General features: G+C 44.7%; 1 protein-coding gene across 7 annotated transcripts in view; it reads left to right on the forward strand.

Moving 5' to 3' along the window:
* ZHX2 (zinc fingers and homeoboxes 2) overlaps positions 1-14,766 on the forward strand; it is a 268,568-nt gene that overhangs the window by 192,521 nt on the left and 61,281 nt on the right. For 3 of the 7 annotated variants that reach the window (XM_055287145.2, XM_063642937.1, XM_055287147.2), the window contains one exon: positions 10,876-12,147. The exons of 2 other annotated variants lie outside the window; for them this stretch is intronic. The gene's annotated coding sequence lies outside the window, so the exon portion shown is untranslated. Of the gene's footprint in view, positions 1-10,161; positions 10,389-10,875; positions 12,148-14,766 lie in introns of those variants that run through there. 2 more of the 7 variants (XR_010121751.1, XR_008659079.2) reach the window with 2 other exon arrangements.

Consider the following 14,766-nt stretch of genomic DNA (forward strand, 5'->3'; position numbering starts at 1 on the left):
TGAGCCAAGATCATGCCACTGCACTCCAGCCTGGGTGATAGAGCAAGACTCTGTCTCAAAAAAAAAAAAAAAGAAATATTATGGAACAGTACAGAAATAGACAGTGGAGTGATGTTGACTAGGGGATGGGACAGGGGGATGTGGGGGATTTTCATACAATGGGTGTAAAGTTGCAGTTATACAGATGAGTAACTTCTGGAGATATGTTGTACAACATAGTGCCTGTAGTCAATAGGAAGATATTTACTTCAAAATGTGTTCAGAGGGCAGATCTCATGTTGTATCCTTACCTCCCCACCGCCCCCCCCAAAAATAGACACAAGCAAACTTTATGTTTGTTACTGGATTGTAGTGACAGTAACATGAGTGCATGCATATGCCCAAACTCACGAAATTACATCCATTATGTGCGGTTTTCTGCAAACGAGTTATACCTCAATAAAGCTAGGGCAAAGAGAGAAAAAATGCAACCAGAAAGAAAAGACATTACCTACGGAGAAACTGCAATTAAACAGACAGATTTGTCCATAACAAAAATAGAAGCCAGATAACAATGGAACAAAATGTTTAGCAGATAACAGGCACTCGGCAAATGAGCAATAAACCTTGCTACATCTCTCAAAAAAAATGTTATGGAGAGATAATCAATCACTCTCTCAGTGTTTGTTTTCCTTTCTCCTGGAGTGCAGTATTACTCACTCCCAAGTCCCTAGGGCCCTAGGGAAAGTTCTCCTGGGAAAATTAAAGAGAAACAGAAAGCTGTCACATGGGAAAACAATTCTAATGTTTTTGTTTCTCCAATGAGGAAAGTAACAGAGAAGCAGATTTTGCTAAAGAATTAGTACTTCTTGGCCGGGCGCGGTGGCTCACGCTTGTAATCCCAGCACTTTGGGAGGCCGAGGCAGGTGGATCACGAGGTCAGGAGATCGAGACCACGGTGAAACCCCGTCTCTACTAAAAATACAAAAAATTAGCCGGGCGTGGTGGCGGGCGCCTGTAGTCCCAGCTACTCGGGAGGCTGAGGCAGGAGAATGGCGAGAACCCGGGAGGCGGAGCTTGCAGTGAGCCGAGATTGCGCCACTGCACTCCAGCCTGGGCGACAGAGCGGGACTCCGCCTCAAAAAAAAAAAAAAAAAAAAAAAAAAAAAAAAAAAAAAAAGAATTAGTACTTCTTAACGTTCCAAGTTTTCCCCAAGACAGAAAGGGAGGGTGGGAAGCAGTGGGTTCCTGTCCTGGGACGTGTTCACCGAGAAGCTGGACATCATGTGGTAGAAATGTCCCAGGGGCCATAAGGAAATGCCTGCCCGATGGCCTTGCAGAATCCTCCAGGGCTCTGAGAGGTACTCTAGGATGAGGCACTGGCCCTTTGCTGGGTGACTGTCTCTGACCAGGTAATAGGACTCTGAGAGAAACCCAAGGGAGTTAGCAAGAGCCACACAGCCCAAAGCACTGCAATGCTCTATAGAACAGCAATCCTGAAATGTGGACTTTGTCACCACCCTTGGGTCACAGCCACTCCTTTGACAGCACTATGCTCACTTTCCATTTTCCATTCATTGACAAATGCCTGTTGAGTATCCTGCGTGGGCCAGACTCTGCAGGGAGCGGATGGCGGGGTCAGCCTGCTTGCTTTGCACCCTGTCTGTAACCCTGCCAGCAGCCCATGGGCTCTGTGCAATGGAAGTGAGACTCTGGGAGGTTAAGTAACCAACCTCAGCACGTAGCCAGGAAGTGGCAGATCCTGGATCCCAGCTTTCTCCAACTCCACAGCTCTTTCCACCCCATCCTGCAGTCCTGTGCTTACCCAACGTTCTTTATCCGGGTTGGGAGAAAGAACATCGGTAGCCGTCTTCCCACCTTGGGCCTTGTCTCCTAGGATCTGGAAGTGTTCAGGTGGACATCCAATCAGTGGCAGCCTCCCTCCCAAAGGTGGTGGAAGTCCCCATTTGCTGGGGAAAACCCTGTTTCTTGGAAAGCACCGGCAGAGGCTGGCCGTGGGCTACTGTGCCAACCCAGGGAGTGCATGTGGCTCTGCCTGGGATCAGCAATAAGACTCGTGATCCTCACTGGGTGCCCCAACCCCCTACCTTTGAAGCCATCATGCTCTCTTCAGTTGCTACCTAGCTCTGTGCATGGAGAGGCTGTGCATGACCTGGACCCAAAATAGGTACAGGGAGGAGCAACTAAGAATCAGGAGGCTCTGAAGTTGGACTGGCCAAGGTGGAATCGGGCTCCATCACTCACTGGTTACCTAATGTTAAGCACAACATTTAATCTCTCTAAGCCTCCATTTCTTCACTATGAAGTGGGTCTACCAATCACCTGCCAGTCACTGTAAGGGGTAGATGAGATGAGCCATATTACCACTTAGCTTGGGGCCTGGTGTGAGAAACTAGCTGCTCTCACTGTTGGAGGGAGAGTCATGGTCATTCTTGCGTTTGCCCATGCCACTGAGCAGGCCGTGGCCTAAGAGAAATCATTTTTCCTCCTGAGCTCTTCCTCTTTTTTTTCCTGGGTGAAATGAGTGATCTTGACAGCATCACGTCTAAGGATCCCTGCAGTGTTTACAACTTGGTGACTTTGGCTGGATCACTTTTAGGTAGTCCAGATCCTAAGGACACCCCTGGAATCTGGTTTTATCTGCAGACTTTTCTTTTATAAATTGGTTTCTTAACTCCAATATTCAATCTTACTCCCAAGAGCATCTAGGGAATGTGGGTGCGTTTAACATCCAGACATTAGGTGTGAATGGCATCATCGATGATCAGCTGATGCCTCTGGCTGAGAAGTCCACTCTCCTTGCTGTTGGCCCCTGTACAGAAAAAAAAAAAAAACTCTTCTCAGCCAGAGAAGTGGCCAAACAGCCTTACCAGGAGGGAGGCAAAGAAAAGGCCAGTGGCTCTGAGAATCTAGAGATCTGAAAAACTTCTAGCCTGTCATGGAATACTGGCTGTGTCCTCTAGATTCCTGAGCCTTGGATCCCTTTCCCAGGATCTCTAGATCTCGGGAGGAGACAAAAGTAATGATGGAGACCTGTCCCCATTTCCTCTACCTACCACAAAGTATTGCAAACTGGATGGCTCAAAACAATAGAAGTTTATTGTTTCACAGTTCCGCAGTCCAGAAGACAAAAATCAGGGAGTCTGTGATGGTTGCTTCCTTCTGAGGGCTGTGCGGGAGTCTGTTCTGTGCCCATCTCCCAGCTTCTGCTGTCTGCCGACAGTCTTTTGCATTCCTTAGCTTGTGGGTGCGTCAGCCCAATATCTGCCTCAATCATCGCATGGCCTCCTCCCTGTGTGTGAGTCTTCACATCTTCCCTCTATGCACATCTGTCTCTGTGTCCAAATTTCCCCCTTCTGTAAGGACACTGGTCATGTTGGATTAGAGTCCACCCTGATGGCCTCATTCTCGCTCGATTTAACTGTATTACCTCTCTAAAGGCATTTCTAATAGGGTAACATTCTGAAGTACTGAGAATTAGGACTTCAATATATACTTTTGGGGGGACACCATTCCGCCTATAACAAGGTCCTTGGACTATTTTCCTTTTTTTTTAATCTTTTTATTATTATACTTTAGGTTTTAGGGTACATGTGCACAATGTGCACGTTTGTTACATATGTATGCATGTGCCACGTTGGTGTGCTGCACCCATTAACTCGTCATTTAGCATTAGGTATATCTCCTAATGCTGTCCCTCCCCCCACCCCACAACAGTCCCCGGAGTGTGATATTCCCCTTCCTGTGTCCATAAGTTCTCATTGTTCAATTCCCACCTATGAGTGAGAACATGTGGTGTTTGGTTTTTTGTCCTTGCGATAGTTTACTGAGAATGATGTTTTCCGGTTTCATCCATGTCCCTACAAAGGACATGAACTCATCATTTTTTATGGCTGCATAGTATTCCATGGTGTATATATGCCACATTTTCTTAATCCAGTCTATTGTTGTTGGACATTTGGGTTGGTTCCAACTCTTTGCTATTGTGAATAGTGCCGCAATAAACATACGTGTGCATGTGTCTTTATAGCAGCATGATTTATAGTCCTTTGGGTATATACCCAGTAATAGGATGGCTGGGTCAAATGGTATTTCTAGTTCTAGATCCCTGAGGAATCGCCACACTGACTTCCACAATGGTTGAACTAGTTTACAGTCCCACCAACAGTGTAAAAGTGTTCCTATTTCTCCACATCCTCTCCAGCACCTGTTGTTTCCTGACTTTTTAATGATGGCCATTCTAACTGGTGTGAGATGGTATCTCACTGTGGTTTTGATTTGCATTTCTCTGATGGCCAGTGATGATGAGCATTTTTTCATGTGTTTTGGCTGCATAGATGTCTTCTTTTGAGAAGTATCTGTTCATGTCCTTCACCCACTTTTTGATGGGGTTGTTTGTTTTTTTCTTGTAAATTTGTTTGAGTTCATTGTAGATTCTGGACATTAGCCCTTTGTCAGATGAGTAGGTTGCAAAAATGTTCTCCCATTCTGTAGGTTGCCTGTTCACTCTGATGGTAGTTTCTTTTGCTGTGCAGAAGCTCTTTAGTTTAATTAGATCCCATTTGTCAATTTTGGCTTTTGTTGCCATTGCTTTTGGTGTTTTAGACATGAAGTCCTTGCCCACGCCTATGTCCTGAATGGTATTGCCTAGGTTTTCTTGTAGGATTTTAATGGTTTTAGGTCTAACATTTAAGTCTTTAATACATCTTGAATTAATTTTTGTATAAGGTGTAAGGAAGGGATCCAGTTTCAGCTTTCTACATGTGGCTAGCCAGTTTTCCCAGCACCATTTATTAAATAGGGAATCCTTTCCCCATTTCTTGTTTTTGTCAGGTTTGTCAAAGATCAGATAGTTGTAGATATGTGGCATCATTTCTGAGGGCTCTGTTCTGTTCCATTGATCTATGTCTCTGTTGTGGTACCAGTACCATGCTGTTTTGGTTACTGTAGCCTTGTAGTATAGTTTGAAGTCAGGTATCGTGATGCCTCCAGCTTTGTTCTTTTAGCTTAGGATTGACTTGGCGATGCAAGCTCTTTTTTGGTTCCATATGAACTTTAAAGTAGTTTTTTCCAATTCTGTGAAGAAAGTCATTGGTAGCTTGATGGGGATGGCATTGAATCTATAAATTACCTTGGGTAGTATGGCCATTTTCACAATATTGATTCTTCCAACCCATGAGCATGGAATGTTCTTCCATTTGTTTGTATCCTCTTTTATTTCATTGAGCAGTGGTTTGTAGTTCTCCTTGAAGAGGTCCTTCACATCCCTTGTAAGTTGGATTCCTAGGTATTTTATTCTCTTTGAAGCAATTGTGAATGGGAGTTCACTCATGATTTGGCTCTCTGTTTGTCTATGATTGGTGTACAAGAATGCTTGTGATGGGAGGGGGGAGGGACAGCATTAGGAGATATACTTAATGCTAAATGATAGTTAATGGGTGCAGGAAATCACCATGGCACATGGATACATATGTAACAGACCTGCACATTGTGCACATGTACCCTAAAACCTAAAGTATAATAATAAAAAAAAAGAAAAAAAAACGTATGAGAAAAAAAAGAATGCTTGTGATTTTTGTACATTGATTTTGTATCCTGAGACTTTGCTGAAGTTGCTAATCAGCTTAAGGAGATTTTGGGCTGAGACGATGGGGTTTTCTAGATGTACAATCATGTCATCTGCAAACAGGGACAATTTGACTTCCTCTTTTCCTAATTGAATACCCTTTATTTCCTTCTCCTGCCTGATTGCCCTAGCCAGAACTTCCAGCACTATGTTGAATAGGAGTGGTGAGAGAGGACATCCCTGTCTTGTGCCAGTTTTCAAAGGGAATGCTTCCAGTTTTTGCCCATTCAGTATGATATTGGCTGTGGGTTTGTCATAGATAGCTCTTATTATTTTGAGATACGTCCCATCAATACCTAATTTATTGAGAGTTTTTAGCATGAAGGGTTGTTGAATTTTGTCAAAGGCCTTTTCTGCATCTATTCAGATAATCATGTGGTTTTTGTCTTTGGTTATGTTTATATGCTGGATTACATTTATCGATTTGAGTATGTTGAACCAGCCTTGCATCCCAGGGATGAAGCCCACTTGATCATGGTGTATAAGCTTTTTGATGTGCTGCTGGATTCGGTTTGCCAGTATTTTATTGAGGATTTTTGCATCAATGTTCATCAAGGATATTGGTCTGAAATTCTCTTTTTTGGTTATGTCTCTGCCAGGCTTTGGTATCAGGACGATGCTGGCTTCATAAAATGTGTTAGGGAGGATTCCCTCTTTTTCTATCGATTGGAATAGTTTCAGAAGGAATGGTACCAGTTCCTCCTTGTACCTCTGGTAGAATTCGGCTGTGAATCCATCAGGTCCTGGACTCTTTTTGGTTGATAAGCTATTGATTATTGCCACAATTTCAGAGCCTGTTATTGGTCTATTCAGAGATTCAACTTCTTCCTGGTTTAGTCTTGGGAGGGTGTATTTGTCCAGGAATTTATCCATTTCTTCTAGATTTTCTAGTTTATTTGCATAGAGGTGTTTGTAATATTCTCTGATGGTAGATTGTATTTCTGTGGGATCGGTGGTGATATCCCCTTTTTCATTTTTTATTGCATCTATTTGATTCTTCTCTCTTTTCTTCTTTATTAGTCTTGCTAGCGGTCTATCAATTTTGTTGATCTTTTCAAAAAACCAGCTCCTGGATTCATTAATTTTTTGAAGGGCTTTTTGTGTCTCTATTTCCTTCAGTTCTGCTCTTATTTTAGTTATTTCTAGCCTTCTGCTAGCCTTTGAATGTGTTTGCTCCTGCTTTTCTAGTTCTTTTAATTGTGATGTTAGGGTGTCAATTTTGGATCTTTCCTGCTTTCTCTTGTGGGCATTTAGTGCTATAAATTTCCCTCTACACACTGCTTTGAACGTGTCCCAGAGATTCTGGTATGTTGTGTCTTTGTTCTCGTTGGTTTCAAAGAACATCTTTATTTCTGCCTTCATTTCATTATGTACCCAATAGTCATTCAGGAGCAGGTTGTTCAGTTTCCATGTAGTTGAGCAGTTTTGAGTGAGTTTCTTGATGCTGAGTTCTAGTTTGATTGCACTGTGGTCTGAGAGACAGTTTGTTATAATTTCTGTTCTTTTACATTTGCTGAGGAGAGCTTTACTTCTAACTATGTGGTCAATTTTGGAATAGGTGTGGTATGGTGCTGAAAAAAATGTATATTCTGTTGATTTGGGGTGGAGAGTTCTGTAGATGTCTATTAGGTCCACTTTGTGCAGAGCTGAGTTCAATTCCTGGATATCCTTGTTAACTTTCTGTCTCGTTGATCTGTCTAATGTTGACAGTGGGGTGTTAAAATCTCCCACTATTATTGTGTGGGAGTTTAAATCCCTTTGTAGGTCACTGAGGACTTGCTTTATGAATCTGGGTGCTCCTGTGTTGGGTGCATATATATTTAGAATAGTTAGCTCTTCTTGTTGAATTGATCCCTTTACCATTATGTAATGGCCTTCTTTGTCTCTTTTGATCTTTGTTGGTTTAAAGTCTATTATATCAGAGACTAGGATTGCAACCCCTGCCTTTTTTGTTTTCCATTTCCTTGATAGATCTTCCTCCATCCCTTTATTTTGGGCCTATGTGTGTCTCTGCACATGAGATGGGTTTCCTGAATACAGCACACTGGTGGGTCCTGACTCCTTATCCAGTTTGCCAGTCTGCATCTTTTAATTGGAGCATTTAGCCCATTTACATTTAAAGTTAATATTGTTATGTGTGAATCTGATCCTGTCATTATGATGTTAGTTGGTTATTTTGCTAGTTAGTTGATGCAGTTTCTTCCTAGCCTCGATGGTCTTTACAATTTGGCATGTTTTTGCAGGGGCTGGTACCGGTTGTTCCTTTCCATGTTTAGTGCTTCCTTCAGGAGCTCTTTTAGGGCATGCCTGGTGGTAACAAAATCACTCAGCATTTGCTTGTCTGTAAAGTATTTTATTTCTCCTTCACTTATGAAGCTTAGTTTGGCTGGATATGAAATTCTGGGTTGAAAATTCTTTTCTTTAAGAATGTTGAATATCGGCCCCCACTCTCTTCTGGCTTGTAGAGTTTCTGCCGAGAGATCAGCTGTTAGTCTGATGGGCTTCCCTTTGTGGGTAACCCAACCTTTCTCTCTGGCTGCCCTTAACATTTTTTCCTTCATTTCAACTTTGGTGAATCTGACAATTATGTGTCTTGGAGTTGCTCTTCTCGAGGAGTATCTTTGTGGCGTTCTCTGTATTTACTGAATCTGAATGTTGGCCTGCCTTGCTAAATTGGGGAAGTTCTCCTGGATAGTATCTTGCAGAGTGTTTTCCAACTTGGTTCCATTCTCCCCGTCATTTTCAGGTACACCAGTCAGACGTAGGTTTGGTCTTTTCACATAGTCCCAAATTTCTTGGAGGCTTTGTTCGTTTCTTTTTATTCTTTTTTCTCTAAACTTCCCCTCTCGCTTCATTTCATTCATTTCATCGTCCATCAGTGATACCCTTTCTTCCAGTTGATTGTATTGGCTACCAAGGCTTCTGCAATCTTCACGTAGTTCTCGATACTTGGCTTTCAGCTCCATTAGCTCCTTTAAGCCCTTCTCTCCATTGGTTATTCTAGTTATCCATTCGTCTAATTTTTTTTCAAAGTTTTTAACTTCTTTGCTATTGTTTTGAATTTCCTCCCATAGCTCGGAGTAGTTTGATCGTCTGAAGCCTTCTTCTCTCAACTCGTCAAAGTCATTCTCCATCCAGCTTTGTTCCGCTGCTGGTGAGGAACTGCGTTCCTTTGGAGGAGGAGAGGTGCTCTGCTTTTTAGAGTTTCCAGTTTTTCTGCTCTGTTTTTTTCCCCATCTTTGTGGTTTTATCTACTTTTGGTCTTTGATGATGGTGATGTACAGATGGGTTTTTGGTGTGGATGTCCTTTCTGTTTGTTAGTTTTCCTTCTACCAGACAGGACCCTCAGCTGCAGGTCTGTTGGAGTTTGCTAGAGGTCCACTCCAGACCCTGTTTGGCTGGGTGTCAGCAGTGGTGGCTGCAGAACAGTGGATTTTCGTGAGACCACAAATTCAGCTGTCTGATAGTTCCTGTGGAAGTTTTGTCTCAGAGGAGTACCCGGCCGAGTGAGGTGTCAGTCTGTCCCTACTGGGGGGTGCCTCCCAGTTAGGCTGCGCGGGGGTCAGGGACCCACTTTAGGAGGCAGTCTGTCCGTTCTCAGATCTCCAGCTGCGTGCTGGGAGAACCACTACTCTCTTCAAAGCTGTCAGTCAGACAGGGACATTTAAGTCTGTGCAGGTTCCTGCTGAATTTTTGTTTGTCTGTGCCCTGCCCCCAGAGGTGGAGCCTACAGAGGCAGACAGGCCTCCTTGAGCTGTGGTGGGCTCCACCCAGTTCGAGCTTCCTGGCTGCTTCGTTTACCTAAGCAAGCCTGGGCAATGGCGGGCGCCCCTCCCCCAGCCTCGCTGCCGCCTTGCAGTTTGATCTCAGACTGCTGTGCTAGCAATCAGCGAGACTCCGTGGGCATAGGACCCTCTGAGCCAGGTGCGGGACACAATCTCCTGGTGTGCCGTTTTCCAGGCCCGTTGGAAAAGCACAGTATTAGGGTGGGACTGACCCGATTTTCCCGGTGCCGTCTGTTACCCCTTTCTTTGACTAGGAAAGGGAACTCCCTGACCCCTTAAGTTTCCCGGGTGAGGCAATGCCTCGCCCTGCTTCAGCTCATGCACAGTGTGCTGCACCAACTGTCCTGTACCCACTGTTTGGCACTCCCTAGTGAGATGAACCTGGTACCTCAAACAGAAATGCAGAAATCACCGGTCTTCTGTGTCGCTCAGGCTGGGAGCTGTAGACCGGCGCTGTTCCTATTCGGCCATCTTGGCTCCACCACTGTCCTTGGACTATTTTCATTACTTCCAAGGGTATAAGAATTAAACATTTCTTCTTACTGATTCTTAATAATTCTGTTTATTAAGTGCACAGACTCTAGAGATTACCTGGGTTTGAATCTTGGCTCTGCCACTTACTAGCTGTGTGATCTTGGGAAACTTATTAGGCCCGTATGTGTTCAGTTTCCTCAACTGTAAAATAAGAATAATAATAATATTTACACCTCTTAGTGTTCATATAAACATTAAATAAAAACACATTTACAGTGCCTCATCTTACCACTCTTCTATATCCTACCATTTGGAAAATCCACTCTTCTATATCCTACCATCTGGAAAATGGCTATCCTACCATTTGGAAAATCCTACCGTTTGGAAAAGGCTCCATCTGATAAAAACAGCAGAAGTATCTACAATACTTACCATGTTCCAGGCACTAGTCCAAATACTGTTGTGTACATCAACTCATGGCACCATCGCAGCAACTTTCTAAGGTGGGTGCTAGTGTCATCCCTGTTATACAGAAGCAAAAACAGCCCTAGAGTGATCAAGTCCTATAGGTACAGCCCTGCAGCCACTAAGGGGAGAAGTTAGGACCCAAATCCAGATTTGTCTGACTCCAGGGCCTTTTAGGAGCCACTGGGACTGGTTGACTTTCTAGGAATAATAAAAGGGTCTTGTAAGGATGAAAAGAATCACAGGCCACCACCTTCACTTGCCCAGAAAGTCACTCTGTTTTCAAAGGCCTGATTCTGAAGGCTTTTCGTGTTATGGTGGACTGTGCTCAGAAGACACACTCGTTTCTTTACAACAGGCCCCGTATGTGAAGGGCATGTGTCTCTCTTCCAAGCCCCAGGATGACTTTGGAAGGCCCCCACCCCAACCCAGGAGGGCCAGTAAGAAGCAAACCATGATGCCTTCCCCCCAGGGAACAATGGTAATTTGCCTGACATCTTGATTCTGTGGTTTTGTGTCTTCTAGGGAAGTCTGTTAGAACTGCTGTGCTGATCAAGGGGATGCTCTGTCTTTGAAGAAAGAAGAGATGGTCCCTCCCCAGCCATGGGCCACCCTTGCCAGTGACTCCAAGTGGAACTACTTAGCTCGCGTGTGCCTGGAGGGTGCGGGAAGCCCAGTACTCTCAGACGCACCTCCCAGAGGACCGGTGGGAATTGTTCATAGTGCCAAAGTCCTACTACTGCATTTTCAATGGGTCCTTGTACATAGTTTGCTCCTCTGCCCTAGCCCTCACCTCTTGCTATACTGGAACCGATTTGTACAATGTGGGAATTTTGTTACCTTTTTAATCAAGGGCAACTTCCTTTTCCAGCACTACCATTGTAAGGTTTTTTTCAGGAGGGAGGGCTAACCACCTTGCTTTTCTCTTTTCTCTTTTTCTTTTTTTAATTTTTGTTTTATTAATTTGGGGAAAGGGGTATTAGTATTAGTTCCATGATATCTACTGGATTTTAAGTAGGGAGACTTTATTTTTAAAGGTAGATTGAAATTTGGGAGATTTCTCGGCAGGAAGGGCTGAAATCCAGGCCCCCGTCTCAACTTGGAGAGAGGTGACAGATGGCAGATCTTCCAAATCAAATTCCTTTCCAGTTCTTCCCCTGGCTGCCTTTTTGGGGGTCCCTGGCTTAGTCCCACACAAGGCTTTCTGAACTGCCAAGAGGGGATCTGGCTTCTCAACTGCTTGGCCTCTTGGGCCAGGCTGTGCCCAGCCAGCCCTGGGAGAACTGGGTAGCAGGTGGCTGACTTCTTTAAGCACCTTTCTAAATACCAGCAGAAGAGGCTCCCGCCTCTGTTAGCATGATCAGTACTATTGTGACATTGAAACAACAACAGTAAGATCTTTCTATCTGGAGGGTACACATGTGAATGGCTTTGGTTTTCATTTCTCTTCTTCACTGCCTTTTCTAGGTGTGGTATTTGACAAGATTTTAGCTCAAAGCCTCACCATGAATTGATTTTTTTTTTTGTTTGTGTGTATGTTTGTTTGGGGACAATTTTAGATATCTGAGTGCACTTTTTTTCAGTTAGTCATAACTTTTAAAAGAAGGAAAACCAAGAGACATATCTGGTGTACATGTTGCAATATGAATTCTGGTTGCAATCCCTCCCCCTCCCACACTGCCCCCATTTGAGTACACCGCACAAGTCAAACGCTAGGAAGTTTGAATGAAACCAATTTTTCTAACTTGTTGCTCATTTGTTGTAACTCAATAAAGCAAAGACTAAACATTTTTATAATCTTTTCCTCTACTTCGCCTTCTTTATTGTCGTCTGGCTCCCGAGGGCTTGGTGTAAGGGTTCTGACTTGGATACCTCCCATTTCAAATTCATTTTCCATCTTGGAGGGATCTGACATCGCAAACTGGACTTTAAAAATGAGATGTAGGCCCGGCGCGGTGGCTCATGCTATAATCCCAGCACTTTGGGAGGCCAAGGCGGGTGGATCACCTGAGGTCAGGAGTTCGAGACCAGCCTGGCCAACATAGTGAAACCACATTTCTACTAAAAATACAAAGATTAGCTGGGTGTGGTCGTGTGCACCTGTAGTCCCAGCTACTCAGGAGGCTGGAGAATCGCTTGAACCCAGGAGGCGGAGGTTGCAGGGGGCCAAGATGGCACCACTGCACTCCAGCCTGGGCAGCAAGAGCGAAACTTTGTCCCCTCCCTCCCCCCCGAAAAAAAGCCGGATGTAAGTGTTGTTGTAGGAATCTTCAGCAGATCTCTTTGACACAGAGAAGGAAGTTATACGCCCTTCCTTCTCCCAGGTCTCACAAATAGATTCATAAAATAGTCAAGAGAAGAGCTTCAGAGTGGGAATGAGAAGCCCCTCTGTGCACAGGCTTGCCCTTGGATGACCTGAGCTAAGTCACTCCCCCTCCCTGGGCTGCTGGCACGTGGTAGCTAGGACACTGCCGTTTCTCTGAGAAGGTAGCTTTTAAGTATCTCTGCCCTGGTGAGGTTTAAAGAGTCCCTCACTCTTCACACCTGACACTCGTCTAGACCAGTGGTTCTCAAACATGAATAGGCACCAGCGTCACCTGGAAGGTTGGTTAGACTGTCTGATCGGCATGTCTGGGGTGGGAACTGAGAATGCGCATTGCTAACAAGTTCCTCACCTTGGGAACCTCTGGTCTAGATGCTTCATTTTTAGGGGAACTTACAGACTTTTGGCCAGTTTATCTAAACTTAGCATGTGTTTATTCTACAGATAAGGGGAAAGACCCACTTCCCAAAATACAGGAAACACTGAAAAATTCAAGATTCAAAAGGGCCTGGCCTTCTCTGGGGGATTCCCTCAGTCCCCCATCCTGTGGGCTCCCATGACACCCTCTCTGCACATAGCCCTCACCACACAGCTCTAGGATTCATTTGGTCAGCTTGTCAATTCCCCCAAGCTGAGAGCAGGGGCCATAGATTTTCCATAACTTTACACCTCTCCAAAATCCCCCTAATTCTCTTTACCACTCAGCAAAGTTGAATGTAGACAGCGATTCAAAAATAAAATTAGGCCAGGTACAGTGGCTCACAAATGTAATCCTGGCACTTTGGGAGGCCAAGGCAGGCGGATCACTTGAGGCCAGGAGTTCAAGACCAGCCTGACCAACATGGTGAAACCTGTCTCTACTAAAAATACAAAAATTAGTTGGGTGTGGTGGTATGTACCTGTAATCCCAGCTACTCGGGCTGAGGCACAAGAATCACTTGAACCCAGGAGGCAGAGGTTGCAGTGACCCAAGATCACTCCACTGCACTTCAGCCTGGGCAACAGAGCAAGACTCCATCTCAAAAATAAATAAATAAAAGTAAAAATCATAGCTTCTTTTTTATTGAGCACTTATTATGGGTTGAGCTTTGCGCTGAGTGCCTTACATACATTTTCTTATTTTATCTTTACAACCCTGTGAGATAGGTGCCCCCATTTTGCAAATGAGGAAACTGAGGCTTAGTGAGGTTTTGTAACAAGCCCAAGATCATGCAGATACTAAGCGGTTGTCATGGGAGCCTACTGATTTTGCCTATTATGTGTCCCTTACCTGCTGCTTCTGGTAAAAAGCAGCCTCTTTTCTATGGGAACTGCCCTCCCCATTGCATGAGGCTGTGCTGTGACTATTGACAGACCTGCTCAAGCGTGTGATCCAAGCCCAGCCAATCATAGTTCCCGTCCCCTGGCCCTAGTGATGGCATGTGGACCAAGCAGGGCCAACCGAGCCTCTTCTTGAGAGATGGCTGTAAAGAGAAAAAAAGCTCATTCTTTCTGCTTGGGTAGCTCAATTCAGAAGATGTGGGCCAGGCCGGGCGCGGTGGCTCACGCCTGTAATCCCAACACTTTGGGAGGCTGAGACGGGTGGATCACGAGGTCAGGAGATCAAGACCATCCTGGCTAACATGGTGAAACCCCGTCTCTACTAAAAAATACAAAAACAAAATTAGCCAGGCGGGGTGGCGGGCACCTGTAGTCCCAGCTGCTCAGGAGGCTGAGGCGGGAGAATGGTGTGAACACGGGAGGTGGAGCTTGCAGTGAGCCGAGATCGCACCACTGCACTCCAACCCGGGCAACAGAGCGAGACTCCATCTCAAAAAAAAAAGAAACATGTGGGCCTGGGGCTGACTGCAGCTATTTTCTCTGCCGTGGAGAGGATGTCTCTCTACAAAACATAAAAACTCAGCGAGAAAGGCAAATATTTGCTAGTATTACAGTTGTTGGAATATGGTATAGTAGATAAGTTGCTTGGACAAGAAACACCAAAATGCAGTGTTTGAAACAAGATAGAAGTTTATTTCTGTCTCAGGCAACAGTCCAGGGTGGGCCATGAGGCAGTACTCCACAGAGCCATTCAGGGACCCAGGGTGCCAAGC

The sequence above is a fragment of the Symphalangus syndactylus genome, chromosome 7 (genome assembly GCF_028878055.3).
Source record: "Symphalangus syndactylus isolate Jambi chromosome 7, NHGRI_mSymSyn1-v2.1_pri, whole genome shotgun sequence".
Taxonomy (NCBI): domain Eukaryota; kingdom Metazoa; phylum Chordata; class Mammalia; order Primates; family Hylobatidae; genus Symphalangus; species Symphalangus syndactylus.